The sequence below is a fragment of the Oryctolagus cuniculus genome, chromosome 7 (genome assembly GCF_051225735.1).
Source record: "Oryctolagus cuniculus isolate XC-2025 breed Fujian yellow rabbit chromosome 7, ASM5122573v1, whole genome shotgun sequence".
Taxonomy (NCBI): domain Eukaryota; kingdom Metazoa; phylum Chordata; class Mammalia; order Lagomorpha; family Leporidae; genus Oryctolagus; species Oryctolagus cuniculus.
In genome coordinates this window covers 1,178,990-1,197,790 of record NC_142873.1, presented here as the reverse complement: position 1 = coordinate 1,197,790, position 18,801 = coordinate 1,178,990, and the positions used below count along the sequence as shown (strand labels likewise).

Here is an 18,801-nt window from a genome sequence, read left to right as displayed (position 1 = left end):
TTAAACCAATATTTCATGTTGGTTGGCCTTTAACCTAGACTTTTTTTTTTTTTTTACCATACTTCCATGGGCAAATTCAATTCTAATCTCTTTCCACCTCAGCTTTCTCTTTGTAAATTGAGAATATGGTCTCCAGAATTAACCCAAGGTATAATTGATACAAAGTAAGGCATTTACTCTGTTAATCTGGACCCTAGAAGATACTTGGCAATGTTAGTTCTGTATCCAGTTGTCTTTTTTTTTTTTTTTGTACTTGGTGAATTAGAGGGTGGTGTAAAATGCTTTGAAAAGAACCACAAATAAAAGACACAAGTAAAAATCGTATTCTCAAATCTAGATGTTAAACTGTGCCGTGTACACCTGTGCTGAGAGTTACATTGAAATCCTTGTCATGGGTTACTTGAGAGAAGCTGTCCAGGAATAAAGCAGCAGGGGATTTTCCTGAGGGAAACAGCGTGTGTGAGGGAACCGGGATTTGGGACTCAGCAGCAGTGGCTGTCACTTCTTAAGATTTTGTTCAAGAAAGGAAGAACAGCAGCTGACCCTTGAGATCTGGGGTGGGAAGGAAGGGAAGGAGGGATGGAAACAAAAGCAAACGCTCTCTGGTTCCCAGCCTGTCTCCACCCACCCCGCACTGAAGCCCTAGGAGAGGGCCAGTAAGTCTATCTAGGAATGCCCTGGCCTGGACTCCATTTCCCAGAGTCACCTGGTGCTCCAACGTTTTCCGTGCTCTGAACGCCTGTGCGTGTGCATGTGGGAGAACGTGCGCATGCGTGCCTTTCCCTGTGGCTCAGGGCTGGGAACAGAAGTTCATTTACTATCAGAGAGGTCGCTGAGAGGCCGCGCTGCTCCTTCTCCCACATTCACTGGGGAGACTTGCTGTGCAAGTGCAATTGCAGGCGGTTCGGGAGCACACACCCCAGACCTGCCGCCCGCTGCTTCTGTGCCTCTGCATCTGCCACCGTGGGCCCCAAGTTCCAGCGACTTCTCCTGTCCCACACTCTCCGCTTTGCTCCCTGTGTGTCCTGAAGAAAGGGGACGTGCTCCCGAGATTTTCCACAGCAAGTATGGAGAACAGGAGGGGCACAGATGTGTGTGTGGGAGAGGGGAGGGTGCGATGGCGGGTGGCGGCTCCCAGACCTCGATCACTTGCTTCTCAGTGATGCTGGGAGCTTCTCTGGCAGAGTCAAGTCTGGGGCCCAGGTGTTGTGTCTCCCACCGCCGCTTCCCAGTCTCCCGATGCTCGGCCAGTCCCACAGGCTGCCTCGCTCAAATTCTCCTTAAAGTACACTGGACGAGGAACGGCACCAGCAGGGCAGTTGAGAGCACGCTGAAGGAAGGAGTCCCATTCCCTAAATTTAAATAAGCCCAGTTCTCACTTTGGGTGGGTCAGAGAATGCCTTGTGGCTGGCCTCCGGCTATATCCCCTGGTAGTTCCCGCTGGGCGGGGCTCGGTGGCCCTGAGCCAGAGCCTGAGGCAGTGGAGAGGTGGAGATGGAAGATCAGAGTAGGCTCTGGCTCCTGGCCCCCATGCTGGACCCCGCGGACACATTTTCAGCTGGGGCGCTGTGTGTTTGGCTGACTTTCCCAGCAGCACGTGAAGCTTGTGCAGTAGCTTTGTGGATTGATCGCTCCTCCGTGTTTAATTAACAGACTCTTTTTCAATCTGGAGCTTGAGGCCATGGAAACCTAGCTGATTTATTTTCCTGCGTTTCGATTTCTGTCTTCAACCCTTCTTTCTTCTCATGTTATTAGGGATGTCAACTTTTATTACCTGCTGCTAATCCCTTTGCAAAGTGAGAAGTGAGCTGAAATTAATGCAAGTCTACCGTGTGAGTTAATAATGAGCTACTTCAATCTGCATTTTCATAGTGGAGAGCTACAAAAACATAAATACAGAAAAGTATCAATTTTTCTTCTCTAGTTCTTTACAGTCACTCAATGCTCCACCAAGCTGATTATCTTACAGTCCATATGGTTGTAATTAAGGGGGCCAGTTACTTTTTTTTTTTAATTTGACAGGCAGAGTTAGGAAGGTCTTCCTTCCGATAGTCACCCCCCAAATGGCCACTATGGCTGGCGTGCTGTGCTGATCCGAAGCCAGGAGCCAGGTGCTTCCTCCTGGTCTCCCATGTAGGTGCAGGGGCCGAAGCACTTGGGCTATAGTAGAGAACTGGACTGGAAGAGGAGAAAATGGGACAGAATCCGGTGTGCATATGGGATGCCAGCACTGCAGGCAGAGGATTAACCAAGTGAGCCACGGCGCTGGCCAGTTACTTTAAAAAAAATTATTTATTTATTTTAAAGGCAGAGTTACAGAGAGGCAAAGACACACACAGAGAGAGAGAGAGAGAGAGTGAGCGAGCTCCCATCTGCTGGTTTACTCCCCAGATGGTCACAATGGCCAGAACTGCATGGATCTGAAGCCAGAAGCCACGAACTTCTTCCAGGTCTCTCACACAGGTATAGGGGACCTAGCACTTGGGCCATCTTCCACTACTTTCCCAGGCCATAGCAGAGAGCTGGATCAGAAGTGGAGCAGCCAGGTCTTGAACCAGCACCCATATGGTTTTACCCGCTCAGCCACAACACCAGCTTCAAGTTACTTTTCTTATTCTGGGTTCTGTGTTTAACCCCATGACATTTTCAACACGGGAGGATATTAGTGATAGATTTTCAAAATGACTGGTCTGTGGATGCCTTTGTACACGGTGTTAATGTGAAGATGGGTGAGGAAGAAAAGAGAAAATGTGCCCCTCTCCCCCACAGAGATGCCCACACAGTACAGTAAAAGATGTGGCTTTGGGCTGGCACTGTGACTCAGTAGGTTAATCCTCTGCCTGTGGTGCCAGCATCCCATATGGGCACCAGTTTGAGTCCCAGCTGCTCCTCTGATCCAGCTCTCTGCTAGGCCTGGGAAGGCAGTAGAAGATGGCCCAAGTGCTTGGGCCTCTGCACCCATGTGGGAGACCCAGAAGAAGCTCCTGACTCCTGGCTTTAGAACAGTGCAGCTCTTCTGGCCATTTTGACCAACTGGGGAGTGAACCAGCAGAAGGAAGACCTTTCTGTCCGTCTATCCATCTCACTATCTGTAATTCTACCTCTCAAATAAATAAATAAAACAGCTTTTAAAAAAAGAGAGATGTGGCCCTGAAAACTATTGCTATAGACTAACTTTCAGTGTAATGAAGTTTTCACTTGATTAACTGAGTGATTCATAGATTCTGTTAGAGTCCTGTTGTCACCAGATTACTAATCTGTGAAACTCATTTAGCATAGTAAGGTTACCTAGGAAGTAAGAATAGAAAGGGAATCCTGGATAGAGGTTGCTAGGGTGACAGCATTCTTCCTCTCAAACCCAGTGTGTTTTGACCTTTTCTCCCATGTACTCCCTATCACAGTGCTTGCGAGTGGACAAGCAGTGATGTGTTTCTGCTGAAAAGAGCTGCTTCACACCCAGGAAACAACTGTAAGACACTTTCTCAGCAACTATGTTGTGTGTACGTTAATACGAACTTGAAAACAGCCAAGAACAGGATTCCTGGACTACTCAGGCTAACTCACTGTCCTTGGCACATCATTCCCTGCTCTGCAATAAGTTTCTGGCAAGTTCTTTAAAATTTTTAGGAGAGACATATTTCACATGAGAGACATAATCTGGTAATGCAGCAGTGATGTCTTTAAGAAAAGGTGCCATGTGAGGAAGCAGTCTGATATGTCCATTCATCTTCCCATTAATAACTCTCATTGATGTCTAGCATAGGGTGGCAGAAGCAATCCTCCTTCTGAATTGCATCAAGCCAGGAGGATTCCTCTACAATTTATCTGAGCTTTCCTTGTATGAGGGAATCACCAAAATACTACATTGTATAGGGTTTATTTTAATGCATTTTATTTACTTGAAAGGCAGATTTACAGAGAGACACAGAGAGGTCTTCCATCCATTGGTTCACTCCTCAAATGGCCACAATGACCTGGGCTGGGCCAGGCTAAAACCAGAAGCTAGGAGCTTCTTCTGGTTCTCACACTTGATTTCAGGGGCCCAAACACTTGGGCCATTATCCTCTGCTTTCCCAGGTGAATTAGTAGGGAGCTATATTGGAAATGAAGCAGCCAGGTCTTGAACCAGTGCCCATGTGGGGTGCTGGCACTGCCAGGGTCTGCTTAACCTACTACACCAGTCCCATGTGCATTTTTCAAAGAGGGGGAGGGGTTAAATTTTTTCTAATATGACTCTCAAAATAAAGATTATAATGTGTAGTAGATGATGATTTTGGTTATATTTTGAATTTCATTAAATTTCAATATTTTTTAAGTTAATGAGTACTAGTAGTTATCTTATTTTTTTTAAAGATTTATTTATTTTACTTGAAAGTCAGAGTTACAGAGAGGAGAGGCAGAGAGAGAGAAGTCTTCATATGCTGGTTCACTCCCCAACTGGCTACAGTGGTTGGAGCTGTGCCAATCCAAAGCCAGGAGCCAGGAGCTTCTTCTGTGTAGTAGTTATCTTATGCTATCCTTGCTTTGGATAAACAAACTCTCCCATCCCTCATTTAAAATGCTTTTTAAAATAGGATTATTTGGAGGACTGGCACTATGGCATGGCAGGTGAGGCTGCCACCTACAGTGCTGGCATCCCGTATGGGTGCTTGTTTGAGATCCAGCTTCCTGGCATGGCCTGGGAAAGCAGTGGAAGATGGCCCAAGTTCTTGGGTTCCGCACCGCATGGGAGACCTGACAGAAGCTTCTGGCTCCTGGCTTCAGATAGATCCAGCTCTGGCCATTGCAGCCATTTGGGGAGTGAATCAGTGCATGAAAGACCTCTCTCTGTGCCTCTGCCTCTCTGTAACTCTGCCTTTTAAATAAATAAATAAATATTTACATGCTACACCACTGTGCTGGCCCCAAGACTTAACAGGTTTTCTGGGTGCTTATCTTGGGGTTCACTTTGAGCACTAAGCACAGTTATTCTGTGTGACTGAATATTTCATGTTCCTTCTTATGGAAAAGTTTTTCTCATGATCTGAGTGATTGGCTACATCTGCCCGTAGTGGAAACTAAAACTTAATTTGGCATTTGAACACCCAGAGTGCTGAGTCCTGTAATCTTCTGAATTTAATCAACAAATGTGTTTTGAAACATTTGGTCTGTGGGTAGGCAGGGCAGTTTTCCTGGATCCCTTGAGAATTGATGAGCTGATGGTGTGTTTCTACCCCACATTATATTCTGAAATTTACTTCCTTTTATTTTCCTAAAATTACTATATTTGTAATTTGCTCCCCCTTTCTGAAATGTTTGTGCTTCTGTCCTCCTTATAACCATGGACATAAGTAGCCCTTTTCCTTCTCTCTCTCTCTCTCTCTCTTTTTTTTTTTTTAAACAGGCAGAGTGGACAGTGAGAAAGAGACAGAGAGAAAGGTCTTCCTTTGCCGTTGCTTCACCCTCCAGTGGCCGCCGTGGCTGGCACACCGCGCTGATCCAAAGGCAGGAGGCAGGTGCTTCTCCTGGTCTCCCATGGGGTGCAGGGCCCAAGCACCTGGGCCATCCTCCACTGAACTCCCGGACCATAGCAGAGGGCTGGCCTGGAAGAGGGGCAACTGGGACAGAATCTGGCACCCTGACCAGGACTAGAACCCAGTGTGCCGGTGCCGCAAGGAGGAGGATTAGCCTAGTGAGCCGTGGCGCCATTTCTTTTCCTTCTCTTTATGATGTTACAAGAGCAGTGGGACATTGCAGCTCTCTCCCCTGGCAGCACATCTTCCTCATTACGTCTCTTTGAATTAGACCCTGGGTTAACTTGGCTGCACAAAAGGCATATAGCTAAACCCAGTGTACCTAATGAATGAAAGTCATCATAAAGTCAGTATGCCTTGTAAACCTCTCATCTCTTGTTTTGGAATGTGTTGTGAATGTGTCTTTTATGTCAGTGTCTGTAAGCTGGAGACTTCCCACTTAAGGCAGAAGGCTGCTGAGGGACAGCACAACTTTGGCTTTGCTCTGTTACTTTACTGTGGCTACTCTCTCACCCTCTCTCTCTATTTTATTAAGATTTAAAAATTTTATTTTAAAGCAGAGTTACAGAGGAAGAGGCAGAGACAGAAGGATGGGGATCTTGCATCAGCTGGTTCACTCAAGAGACTGCAATGAATAATGCTGGCCCAGCCTGGAAGTCCAACCCAGTGTCCCACATTGGTGCAAGGACCCAAGTACTTGTGCCATCTGTTTCTGCTTCCCTAGTTGCATTACAGGGAGCTGGATCAGAAGTGGAACAGCTGTGACTCGGGCTGGCATTGTGGCACAATGGGGAAAGCCACGATCTGCAATGCCAGCTTCCCAGATGAACAGCCGTTCATGTCCCAGTTGCTCCACTTCTAACCTAGCTCCCTGCTGATGGTCTAAGAAAAGCAGCAGCAGATGACTCAAGTGTTGGGGCCATTGTAACCCATGTGGGAGACCCAGATGAAGTGCCTGGCTCCTGGTTTCTGTGTGCTTCAGCCCTGGCCATGGCAGCCATCTCAGATGGAAGATCTCTCTCTTTTTTAGCATTTATTTATTTATTTACAAGGCAGAGATAGAGAAAGGGAGAGAATGAGAAAGAGATTTTCCATCTGCTGGTCTACTTCCTAGATGGCTGCAATGGCCAAGACTGGGCCAGGCCCAAGCCAGGCACCAAGAGCTTCATCCAGGTCTCCCACTTGGCTGTCAAGGACCCAGGTATTGGACCATCTTCTACTTTTCCAGGGCCACTAGCAGAGAAATGGATCAGAAGTGGAGCAGCCAGGACATGAACTGGTGCCAATACCAGATGCCAGCACTGCAGGCAGCAGCTTTACCTGGTAGTCCACAATGCCATCCCATCTGACTCTCCCTCCTCTCCATAACTCTGACATTTTTTTAAGATGTATTTTATTTATTTGACAGAGTTACTGATAGAGATAGAGACAGATAGAGAGGTCTTCAGTCTGCTGGTTCACTTCCCAAATAGCCACAGTGGCCAGATCTGAGCTGATCTGAAACCAGGAGCCAGTAGCTTCTTCGGATTTCCCACGTGGATATAGGGGACCAAGGACTTGGGCCATACTGTGCCACTTTCCCAAGCACATTAGCAGGCAGCTGGATTGGAAGTGGAGCAGCCAAGACCTGAACCAGGGACCATATGGGATGCAGGCCAGTGTCTCAACCAGCTGTGCCACAGCACTGGCCCCCAAAACTCTGACTTTCAAATAAATAAATCTTTTTTAAAGGATGGACACACATATTGGATCCCAGCATTTTATTTGGTGGTGGTTTAATCCACTGTGCCACAAAGCCAGTCCCACCGTTTATCCTGGTGACTTGTGTGTCAAGATCTGGGTAATATCTGCTGAACAACTGTTGGTATTATGGTAGACTCTTCTGTTTTATTTTGGTTCTCATTTGTTGAGTTTATTTTGGCTGCCACTTTTGGGTAGCAAGCTGTGATGTCATCAGTGGCTAAAGCTGCTGTGTGTTAGGCTGGCACTGATTCTACCTTTCCATTTCTTCAAGTAGAAGTGGAAAATGAAATCCTCTCAAAAGTAACAAGCTACAAAGTAAAAACTGGAAATCAAGCTTCCTTTCTTCTCACCTAACAGACCCAGCTGGTCTCTGTGTTTCTCATTTTAGCCCAAACCTACATCAGATTCCTAGAGCAGAAGGAAGCTTATTTTTTAATGCAGAATTCATAGATGTGGTTGTCCATTCACCTCTGAGAATTAAAGCCATCACTCTGCTTTTTGACTGGTTTTCAATTTGTGGTGGTGCCCTCTCTCACAGGAGGACAGATTCCTCACAGAAGAATACACCTAGGAGGAGAAAACTTCAAGGAGTGGGCTTTCCAAAGTGAAATGGAATTCTGGCCTGGACATCCTTGAGATCATGATCAGCAGAGTGGGGAAATTCTTGGCTATGTCCATTCACATCCTTTCCTTTTTGTTCATTGTATTCCTCCCTTATATAGTGCTTTGTGCTCTCCTTCTGTTGCACACACACAAGGCATGTCTGTGATTGAGGCTGTTTGTGGACCACTGCAGCATCTGGAGTTGCCTTTGTCTCCATCTCTAACCAGAAACTCAGATGCAGAGTGAGGAGGGGACTGCCAGCCAGCCACACAGGGTTTGGGCCCCTTGCTCCTTTACTTTTCTTCAGTGCAAGAGCAGCCTTAAAGAGAGCCACACTGGGTAGTATTATTTCTTTTGGATTTGAGTGCTTGGAGAGCAAAAGAAATACACATTTTTTTTCTTATAGAATGGATTGAGGAGGCACTACATAAAGTCAGCAGCAACTTTTTTGGCTCTTGTTACATGTCAAGATGAGTCAGAATATTTAGGGCCATTTGTTAAATTTTTTAAAAAATTAAAAATATTTATTTGAAAGGCAGAGTTACAAAGAAAGAAAGAGAGATGTAAATCATTTATCCACTGTTTCACACCCCTAATGGCCACAGCACCTGGGGTTGAAACTGGATTAAAGTCAGGAGCCAGTATCTTCTTCCACATTTCCCATGTGGGAGTAGGAGCATAGGCACCAAACTTTGTAGCTTTCCTAGGCACATGAGAGAGCTGGATCAGAAGTAGAGCAGCTGGGACATGAACTCGTGCACAACATGGAATACCAGCATCACAGGCAACAGCTTTCCCACTATGCTCTACTGTCTGTTTTTATTATTATTATTATTATTATTATTATTTGAAAGAGAGAGAGAGAAGCAGAGGCAGAGAGAGAAAGAGAGGGAGAAAGGCCTTCCATCTTCTTGTTTACTCCCAGATGGCTGCAATGGCTGGAGCTACCCTGAACTGAAGCCAAGAGCCGGGAGCCTCTTCCAGTTATCCCACATGGGTGCAGGGGCCCAAGGTCTTGGGTCATCTTCTACTGCTTCCCCAGACCTTAGAAGAGAGCTGGATCAGAAATGGAGCAGCCGAGACTCAAAGCAGCACCCACATGGGATGCCAGCAGTGCAGGCAGCAGCTTTCCCTGCTGGGACACAGTAGCAGCCCCTCTATCATCTGTTTTATAGAAATATTTAAGGGACGTTAGAAGGCCATTCAGGCCCTTCCTACATACATTTTGAAATAATGATTGACAGTCCACAAGACTGCTTCCAAAGGGAGAGAGCTGCAGGGACAGAGAGGCAGTGATGTTGAAAGGGTATGAGGAACAAGGGAAGATGGGAAGGCCAGAAGAAATCTTGAAAAGTATTCCAAAGGATAAAGTAATAGGACACAGGTCATTTGTGCAGGTTTCTATTATAGGGTTTTCCTTTTTTTTTTTTTTTTTTTTTTTTAAATTAGAGATAATTTCTAACATAATTTGTGATATACTGGACTCACTTTTCAGTTTTCTTCTTACAGATAAGATGTGCTTATAAGATATAGAGGGGCTGGTACTGTGGCTTTGTAGTTTAATCCTCTGCCTGTGGCACTGGCATCCTATATGGGCACCATTCTAGTCCCAGATTCTCCTCTTCTGATCCAGCTCTCTGCTATGACATGGGAAAGTAGTAGAAGATGGCTCAAGTGCTTAGGCCCCTGTACCCAAGGAGGAACAGAGAAGAAGCTCCTGGTTCCTGGTTTCAGATCAGTGCAGCTCCATCTGTTATAGTCATTTGGGGAATGAACCAGCAGATGGAAGACTTTTATCTCTGTCTCTTCCTCTCACTGTCTATAATTCGACCTCTCAAATAAATAAAATCTTAAAAAATAAGATGTAGAGAAGTACTGGAATTAAATGCAATAGTACACTCCTAAATATGCAGTTAGCATTAAATTTTTGTTGAGAAAGGGATGCGCTTGGCTTTATGTGTGTCTTGCTTAGAGCAGAATTTTTATGACTGAATTTGAGATAATGAAAAATCAGTTTCATAATTGAAACATTGACCATTTTTACTGCTGCAGCCTCCCCCTCACTCTGTATCCCTATGCAGATAGTCCACATGAAGGTACAGCAGAAAGAGAGGCCTGCATATCTAGAGTAATGCAAATATGCCCTTTGCTTAAACCAGGGGATTGATCGACTGGAGTTCTTTGTGATTTAGTTTGCATTTTTCTGTAGAGTAAAATATAGTGATTTGGGTAAAGTATCTTGTCTTCTAGTAGATGATTCCAATTGGCTTTCTTATCCATCTACCTGGCATCACAGGTGATTCCCAAGACAGGTGTTGGGCTCTATGGAAAAAAAGAAGTAGCCTTTTCAGAGTTGATGTATTTCTCCTGGAAAATTGGAGAAATATTTTGTAAGAAGCAGTTCATGGAGGAAGTGTACTTCCCTAGAAATGAGACAGAAGTGATTCCCTTTCCTTGCCCCTCCCTGAGCTAGTTCCTGAGGCTTATTGATCAGGCCAAGAATGCTAATATTTATAGGCCAATTATGAATGATGCATGTTTGTCTTACACATGAGATGTCTACAGATCTGTTTCTCAAGGCCTTTAAGATAAAATAAGAAAACTTTGCAACAAAAGAGAAGGTTGGCGTTGCCTGTTGCCTTGGTCTAGGATCTGTGCATTTATTACCCACTTAGTACTCTGACTCCTATTGTGCGCATCTCCTGATGGTTCTTTTTTGGCCATTCCTGTGTCCAGATTCCTTAATGGGTGACAATCTTTGTCCAGACTGCCAGTCTGATAACTCAGCCCAAATTGGAGTTGACTAGTTTGTGTAGCCACTTCAGGATTAAGGTGGTCCAAAACTGCCAGTGCCCAATGACTGGGCTGCCTTTATGCTCACTCAAGAGATAAGACTCTGGGCACAGGTCCCAAGTGGCTTTGCTTAGTCCTCTTCCCTAGATCTCCCTGGTGAGCAGGCTGATTCTCAGGTAGGCAGGGAACTTGTTGGCTCCAGATTTCTGTTTTGCACTCATCTGGAAAATATTTGAGTTTTCTCTTGAATCTCAAGAGTCCTGAGTAGGGAGTTTTATTTTGTATTGAGATGTGTCTTTATAAAGACAGGTGTCACTGAAGACTGTGTGTCCTCAGAATCAACTGAACTCACCCAGGCCTGCATGGAGTTCTGGGATCCTGGCTTCAAGCTGAACATTGCCTGCTGTTGTGAGCATTTGGGTGTGTACCAGAAAATGGAAGAAATCTCTCTCCCTCTCCATCTCCCTCTACCTTTCAAATAAAATGAAAAACAGATAAAAATTGGAAAAAGTGTGCTTTGCCTTGTGTCCTAAGGATAAAGTAATTACTGTTGTTATAGGTAGAACTCATTTGTACACTTCACAAATACTCACAAATCTCAGGTTAAAGGCTTGGTGGTCACTACTGCCTGGGCTGCCTACTCAGCTCCCATTCTGTAATGCATCCCCTTCCATCATCTGCAGTTCACTTTGGGTGCTCATAAAACACCAAACTGCCTCCTGACTTTGCATCCCTACGTTCTTTATACATAGCTGGGCCACAATCTCATTTTCTTTAGCAGCATGCTAATTTTTATGAGTGCTTCATAGGCAAAGAATAATGGGGACATTGAATTTTTCTGAGCTTTTGCCCTAAGTGGTTTATTTTATGAAGCTGATTCTGGGTACTGTATAGAACTTTGCTGGATCAGAAGTTGGGGTGCAGAGGTTGACATTAGAGAAATAGAGCTAGCACTGTCACTTCCACCCTGCAACCCATGCCTGCCTTTAGTTTCTGCTTTCATAGAGTGTTGGAATGAGGCAGTAGTGATGCAATAAAGGAATGAACTTTCAGTTGTTAAACATTTTTATTTTTATTAATACAAAGAGAACAGATTGCATAAGATGGTGATTCCAGAAGAACATAACCATACTTCTCTATTGCCCCCTCCTTTCTTCCTTTCTCTTTTTAAGGATTTAATAAGCTGGCTTTTTTTCCCTAACCTAGTCTTTACCCCTTCACCTCCAGCCTTCCTGTCCATTTGTTCCTACTTTACAATCTAGTACTTTAAGCTTTTTTCCCCCTTCTTTCATGCATGTTTTTGCCTACTCCTACTCCAATTCCGAAGAAGGAAAAATGAATAAAAATCATGAGATATTGATTCAAAGACAGGAATCCTATCCAGAAATACAGAAAAAAAGTTACTTCCTTTTTCTTTTTATTAACAATTTATTTATTGATTTACCTCTCTGGAAGAGGCAGCTGGAAGTTCTCTGAGGTCTGTCCTTAGAATGTGAGGAGAGCCAGAGATATTGGATAGACTCTTTACAGTCTGTTTTACTGTGAGAGATGTGGTTCCACTTGCCTGTGGCAGAAAAAAATGAGATTTCAATGATTTTTTTTATGTATTACTAATTTTTATGATGAGTTTCTTCTTTATCAATGGATAGAGACCTGTCAAATTTACTATGAGCAAAAAATTTCACAGACACAACTGCTTCCAGAGGAGATGAATGACTCTCGATTCCCACGTGACCTTCCCCTGAGATCTCCAGGTGGCTTCTCTTGGTCTCCTGGAAGCAAAGAGAAGATTCCAACCATAGAAGAAGTTCGCTATGACTGTGGTGTTGTTCCTTGGAAGTTCCTGCCAGAAAGTAATCATTTAAGAACACCAGGGGCATTTCATTAGTTTCACAGGACTCTCTTCTTCCTGGCTTCAGTGGAGGGGAAAAATAACCACAGTTGAAGCATGATTCTAGGCAAAGCACAATTATTTATCTGCATAAGAAAAATCCTTATGTTTTTCTGCACATTGTTAGTCTTACATGGGTTAGAAAAAAAATGCCATTTAATGTCTTAGAACTCTCTAATGTTAAAAAGTGCAAGAATTAAAAATTGCTATTATTTTATGCTCTTATAATGCTGCAAAAGCATCAACATTGTGCATTTCTGGGTGATTTGGAAACTAAATTAGAAATCAATTACGTTGACTGGCTTTGCAGAGTAGGAAGAAAATAATTGGTTTATTAATTATTTATAAAGAGAGACTATGAAAGAAGCTATTCATTGGTACCAATTGTCTAAGCTTTAGTGTTTATGAAACTGATTTATTTATTTGTTTGTTTATTTATTTATATTTGAGAGAGTTATATACAGTGAGAGAGACAGAGAAAGGTCTTCCTTCCGTTGGTTCACTCCCCTAATGGCCACTATGGCCAGTGCTCTGCCGATCCAAAGCCCAGAGTCAAGTACTTCCTCCAGTTATCCTGTGCGGGTGCAGAGAACCAAGCACTTGGGCCACCTTCCACTGCCCTCCTGAGCCCAGGAAGAGGAGCAAATGGGATAGTACCCAGCACCCCAACTGGGACTAGAACCTGGGGTGCTGGTGCCACAAGTGAAGGATTAGCCAAGTGAGCCATGGCATCAGCCTATGATTTATTTTATTTTATGAGCTATGTCCACTTGAAGTTGTAAAAGAAAACAAACAATGGTGGTTGTAATTCACTTTAACAGACTTTTTGAAGGATTTTATTTATTTCTTTGAGAGGCAGAGTTACAGACAGTGAGAGGTAGAGACAGAGAGAAAGGTCTTCCATCCACTGGTTCACTCCCCAAATGGCCACAACAGCCAGAGCTGCTTGATCCAATGCCAGGAGCCAGGTGCTTCTTCCTAGTTGCCCTTGGGTGCAGGGGCCCAAGCACTTGGGCCACATTTTACTGCTTTCCCAGGCCATAGCAGAGAGCTGTAGTGAAAGAGGAGTAGCTGGGACTAGAACCAGTGGCTATATGGGATGCCAGTGCCACAGGTGGAAGATTAACCTACTGTGCCATGGCACCAGCCCCACAATTCTCTTGAAAACAGAAACATTTATTCCTGAGTCTTTTGATGAGCTAGGCCAATGAAGTCCTGACAGGGCACATATGTCTCTAGAATTAGAGGAGCGCTCATCATTCTCATACTGTGTTCTGTTGCTGTTCAGCCTGTGACAGTGACATGTAAATAAAAAACCAGATATTCAGCATGTGGTTACCCCACAAGGAGTCTTATCTTGTCTGCATCTGAATAATTTTGATAGTCAGGTGGTTTTTTTTTTTTTTTTTTTTTTGGACAGGCAGAGTGGGCAGTGAGTGAGAGACAGAGAAAAAGGTCTTCCTTTTGCAATTGGTTCACCATCCAATGGCCACCACAGCTGGTATGCAGCGGCCGGCACACCGTGGTGATCTGATGGCAGGAGCCAGGTGCTTCTCCTGGTCTCCCATGGGGTGCAGGGCCCAAGCACTTGGGCCATCTTCCACTGCTTTCCCAGGCCACAGCAGAGAACTGGACTGGAAGAGGGGCAGCCGGGACTAGAACCAGTACTCATACTGGATGCTGGCACCATAGGCAGAGGATTAACCTCTGCACCACATCACCAGCCCCAAGTACATGAAGAATTTAGAACAGAAAATCTAACAACCTCATGGAGTTTATCTCCCTTTCAAAACTTTTAATAACCTTTGGGATGGAGAATGCTAATTTAAGGTACTATAATTAAGTTCACCTAAACAAAAGATGTTTTAGGATGTTTTCCTTCATTATTTAAGTTAGATACTGTTAGGAAATTCTAGATTATTTTGGGGATAAATTGTCATTTCTTTTCACAAGTGTATTTGAGTAGAAACACAAGCTTTTATAATCAATTGTTTATGTTTAAAACATATGCTTATGTATGTTTTGTATTAAAATAACAGCATTTTATGAAGTTTAGATACATCTTGTTCAATACAAGCCTATACTTTTTTAAGTTTTATTTAAAAAGAATCTTTGTATTCATTTTTTTTAACACAGCAAATTCCGGTGACACAGTAAGTCCATAATTTCCCACAAAATTCATAAACTTAACAACTGAGTATCTTAAGTCTTATAAATCTTCTGAATCATTCATAGTTATGCACTCGATGGAACGTACTCCTCAGCAGCTGAGAAGAATCTTAACTTAAAAGCACCAACTCTTCAGGCATCTCTACAGACCTCTATTTTTCATTCCCTAAGACATGCAGTCAGACTGCTGATGCACAAATACCAATTCACCTTAAGCTGAATGGATAAGAAAAAGCATTTGGGAAACCAACATTCTTAATATTAAGTCTGAAAGCATTTCTACCTCTTTACTGAATGACTTTCCCTTCTGTCAGTGGTAAACTCTAATGAATAAAAATTGTGTTTTGAACATAATTTTTTCAGGTTAATCTAGCACTTTAGGACATTTGTATTTGTTTTATAAGCCTTAAGGAAAACAAAAAGATAATCTCTAATCTAGACAATTCTGGACTCTTTCATTAGATTTAGAATTTTACAGCAAAGTAATATAATCTGTTTGTCCAAATAGTATGCCTTTTAAAAACTTCTCTTCATGTATGTAAATTAATAAAGCTTATTTCCAATATATATTTTCTGTATTTTCATTTGCTGAAGCAGGGTTCAAAGGGTGTTTTTAGGATCTTGCCAACATCAGCCCTATGTACCCATAAATTATTGGAGCCATTAAATGGACAATAAAAACTGGTTGAGGCTACTGATGAATGCTTCAAAAGGAATCTGAATCTTTTCCAGGTGTCTTTTTAGGCCATTAAGGTGATTGATAACATCCCAAAACCCTGTAGTTTGGAACATACACCCTAGCGGTTTGGACCCTACACTTTAGCCAATCATTTTAAAAAGCATCACCCCCAAAGCCATCTAACCACCTTTACTAGGTCTATTCCCACCACTGGATTTACTAATCAATTTTAAGAGATGTTCTTTAAATTCCCGCAGAATGAGATGATTTGCTGAATGGTGCTATAATATGTAGAATGTCTCTGAAAACTCTATATAAACCCCACAAAGTATATGGGATGGGTCCTCATCAGATGACCACTGTGATGATTGGAGGAGTGGACCCTAGATCAAGCTAGAACAATAAACCTCTTTGCTTTTGCATCATTGAAGTCTCTCATTGGGATAATTGAGTCCCATCCAAGTTCGGTCTAACAGAAAGAGAGTTGGCCTTTGCCATGCGCTAGTTCACTCCCCAAATGGCCACAATGGCCAGAGCTGTGCTGATCTGAAGCCAGGAGCCAGGAAATTCTTCCAAGTCTCCCACATGTGTGCAGGGGCCTAAGGACTTGGGCCATCTTTCTACTTCTTTCCCAGGCCAGAGCAGAGAGCTGAGTCAGAAGTGAGCAGCTGGGACTTGAACTGGAGCACATATGGTGTGTCAGCACTGTAGGCCAGGGCTTTAACCTGCTGCACCACAGTGCCAGCCCCCCAACTATTTATTAAGAGCTCCTACCTGACCTGTTAATTTTGATAAAAAATTTATGACATTCATGAGTTTTATTATGAATCTTCATTCTAGTTTGCATGGCATATAAATGATCCCCTTGGTGAAATACATAATGATCAAACAATGGCTGCTAACAAACACACCTCAGATCAACTTGAGCAACTATCCAGTAATAAGCCACCACAGGGCCCTACTTTTCATGCTGCTGAACCATCAGGTGATGCTGTATGTTCTTTTATTTTTAAAATTATTTTTTTTTTTATTTTGACAGGTAGAGTTATAGACAGAGAGAGACAGAGAGAAAGGTCTTCCTTCTGAATGTTGTTGGTATTTTGATTGAGATCATGTTGAATCTGTAAATTGGTTTTGAGGGGCTGGCACTGTGGAATAGTAGTTTGAGCCTCTGTCTGTGGCATTGGCATCTCATATGGATGCCAGTTTGGGTCCCAGCTGGTCCTCTGATCCAGCTCTCTGCTCATGGCCTGGGAAGGCAGAGGAAGATGGCCCAAGTGCTTGGGCTCCTGTATCCACATAGGAGATGAGGAGGAAGCTCCTAGCTCCTGGGTTCAGATCAGCCCAGCACCAGCCATTACAGCTGTTTGGAGAATTAACCAACAGTTAGAAGGCATCGCTTTTTGTCTCTCCATCTCTCTGTCTATAACTTCTTCTCAAATAAATAAATGATTGTAAAAGTAAAATTAAAACTAATTTCTATTGGTAGAATGGGAATTTTGATGATATTTGTTCTTCCAATTTATGAACATCAAAGATTTTTCCTTTTTTGTGTTTTCTTTTTTTTTTCTTTAATGTTTTGTAATTTTTCTTATAGAGATCTTTCACACCCTTGACTAAATTTATTCCAAGGTAATAAAAAATTTTATGGTTATCGAGAATGGCACTGTTCTGATAAGTTATTTTTCAGCCATGGCATTTTTGTGTATATAATGGTTATTGATTTTTGTGTGTTGATTTCATATTTTACAACTTTGCCAAACTTTCTTGTGAGTTTCAATAATCTCTTGGTGGAGTCTTTTGGTTTCCCAATATTTAGGATCATGTCATCTGCAAACAAATTATTGGACTTTCTCCTTTCTAATTTGTTTTCCTTTGATTTCTTTTTCTTGCATTATTGCCATGGCTAAAACTGTCAGTAGTGTATTGAACAGCAGTAGTGAGGGAGAGCAACTTTGGTTTCAGATCTTAGTGGAAATGCTTCCATGATTTGCATTCAATATGATGTTGGTTGAAGATTTGTCATATATTGCCTTGATTGTGATAAGGAATGTTCCTTCTATTCCCAACTTGCTTAAGGTTTTTATAATGAAAGGCTGTTTTTTATCAAATACTTTCTCTTCATCTATTGATCATCATGTGGTTTTTATTCTTTAGTTTGCCAGTGTCACATATCACATTTATTGATTTGCATATGTTGAACTATCCCTGCATACCATGGGTACATTCCACTTGGTCCAGGTAAATTATCTTTATGATCTGTTGTTGGATTTTATTAGCTAGTATTTTGTTGAGAATTTTGGGATCTGTGGTTATCAGAGATATTGTTCTTTAATTCTCTTTCTCTATTGTATCATTTTCTGGTTTAGAAAATAAGGTGACACTGGCCAAACAGAAGGAGTTTGGGAATACTCTTCTCTTTCAATTGCTTTGAATAGCTTAAGAAGTATTGGAATTAGTCTTTCTTTTTTTTTGGACAGGTAGCATGGACAGTGAGAGAGAGACAGAGAGAAAGGTCTTCCTTTGCCATTGGTTCACCCTCCAATGGCCGCCGTGGCCAGCACGCTGAAGCTGGTGCATTGTGCTGATCCAAAGCTGGGAGCCAGGTGCCTCTTCTGGTTTCCCATGGGGTGCAGGGCCCAAGCACATGGGCCATCCTCCACTGCACTCCCGGGCCATAGAAGAGAGCTGGCCTGGAAGAGGGGCAGCTGGGACAGAATCCGGTGCCCCAACTGGGACTAGAACCCGGTGTGCCAGTGCCACAAGGCAGAGGATTAGCCTATTGAGCCATGGCGCTGGCCAATTAGTTCTATTTTTAAAAGTCTGATAGAATTTAGCAGTGAAGCTTTCTGGTCTTGGGCTTTTCTTTGGAGGGTTTTTGTTACTGATTCAATATCTGTTTTGGTTTTTGGTTTGTTTAGGTTTTCTATATGTCTTCATGGCTCAATTTTTTTACCTAGCATGTGTCTTGATTTCTTCCAGGTTTTTTTGTTTTTTTGTTTTTTTTTTTTTTTTTTGACAGGCAGAGTGGACAGTGAGAGAGAGACAGAGAGAGAAAGGTCTTCCTTTGCCGTTGGTTCACCCTCCAATGGCCGCCACTGCAGCCGGCGCACCGCGCTGATCCGATGGCAGGAGCCAGGAGCCAGGTGCTTTTCCTGGTCTCCCATGGGGTGCAGGGCCCAAGCACCTGGGCCATCCTCCACTGCACTCCCTGGCCATAGCAGAGAGCTGGCCTGGAAGAGGGGCAACCGGGACAGAATCTGGCGCCCCAACCGGGACTAGAACCCGGTGTGCCGGCGCCACAAGGTGGAGGATTAGCCTATTGAGCCATGGCGCCGGCTTTCTTCCAGGTTTTCTAATTTGTTGGTCATTGCATGTGATGCCCACATTCTATATTGCAGTGCTAATCT

At 43.3% G+C, this 18,801-nt stretch overlaps 1 protein-coding gene across 1 annotated transcript in view; it reads left to right on the top strand.

The window, feature by feature from the left end:
* Positions 1-265: 265 nt before the first annotated feature.
* LOC138848167 (uncharacterized) overlaps positions 266-18,801 on the top strand; it is a 45,633-nt gene continuing 27,097 nt past the window's right edge. Inside the window, 1 exon segment of the mRNA XM_089336785.1 lies at positions 266-1,065. The gene's annotated coding sequence lies outside the window, so the exon portion shown is untranslated.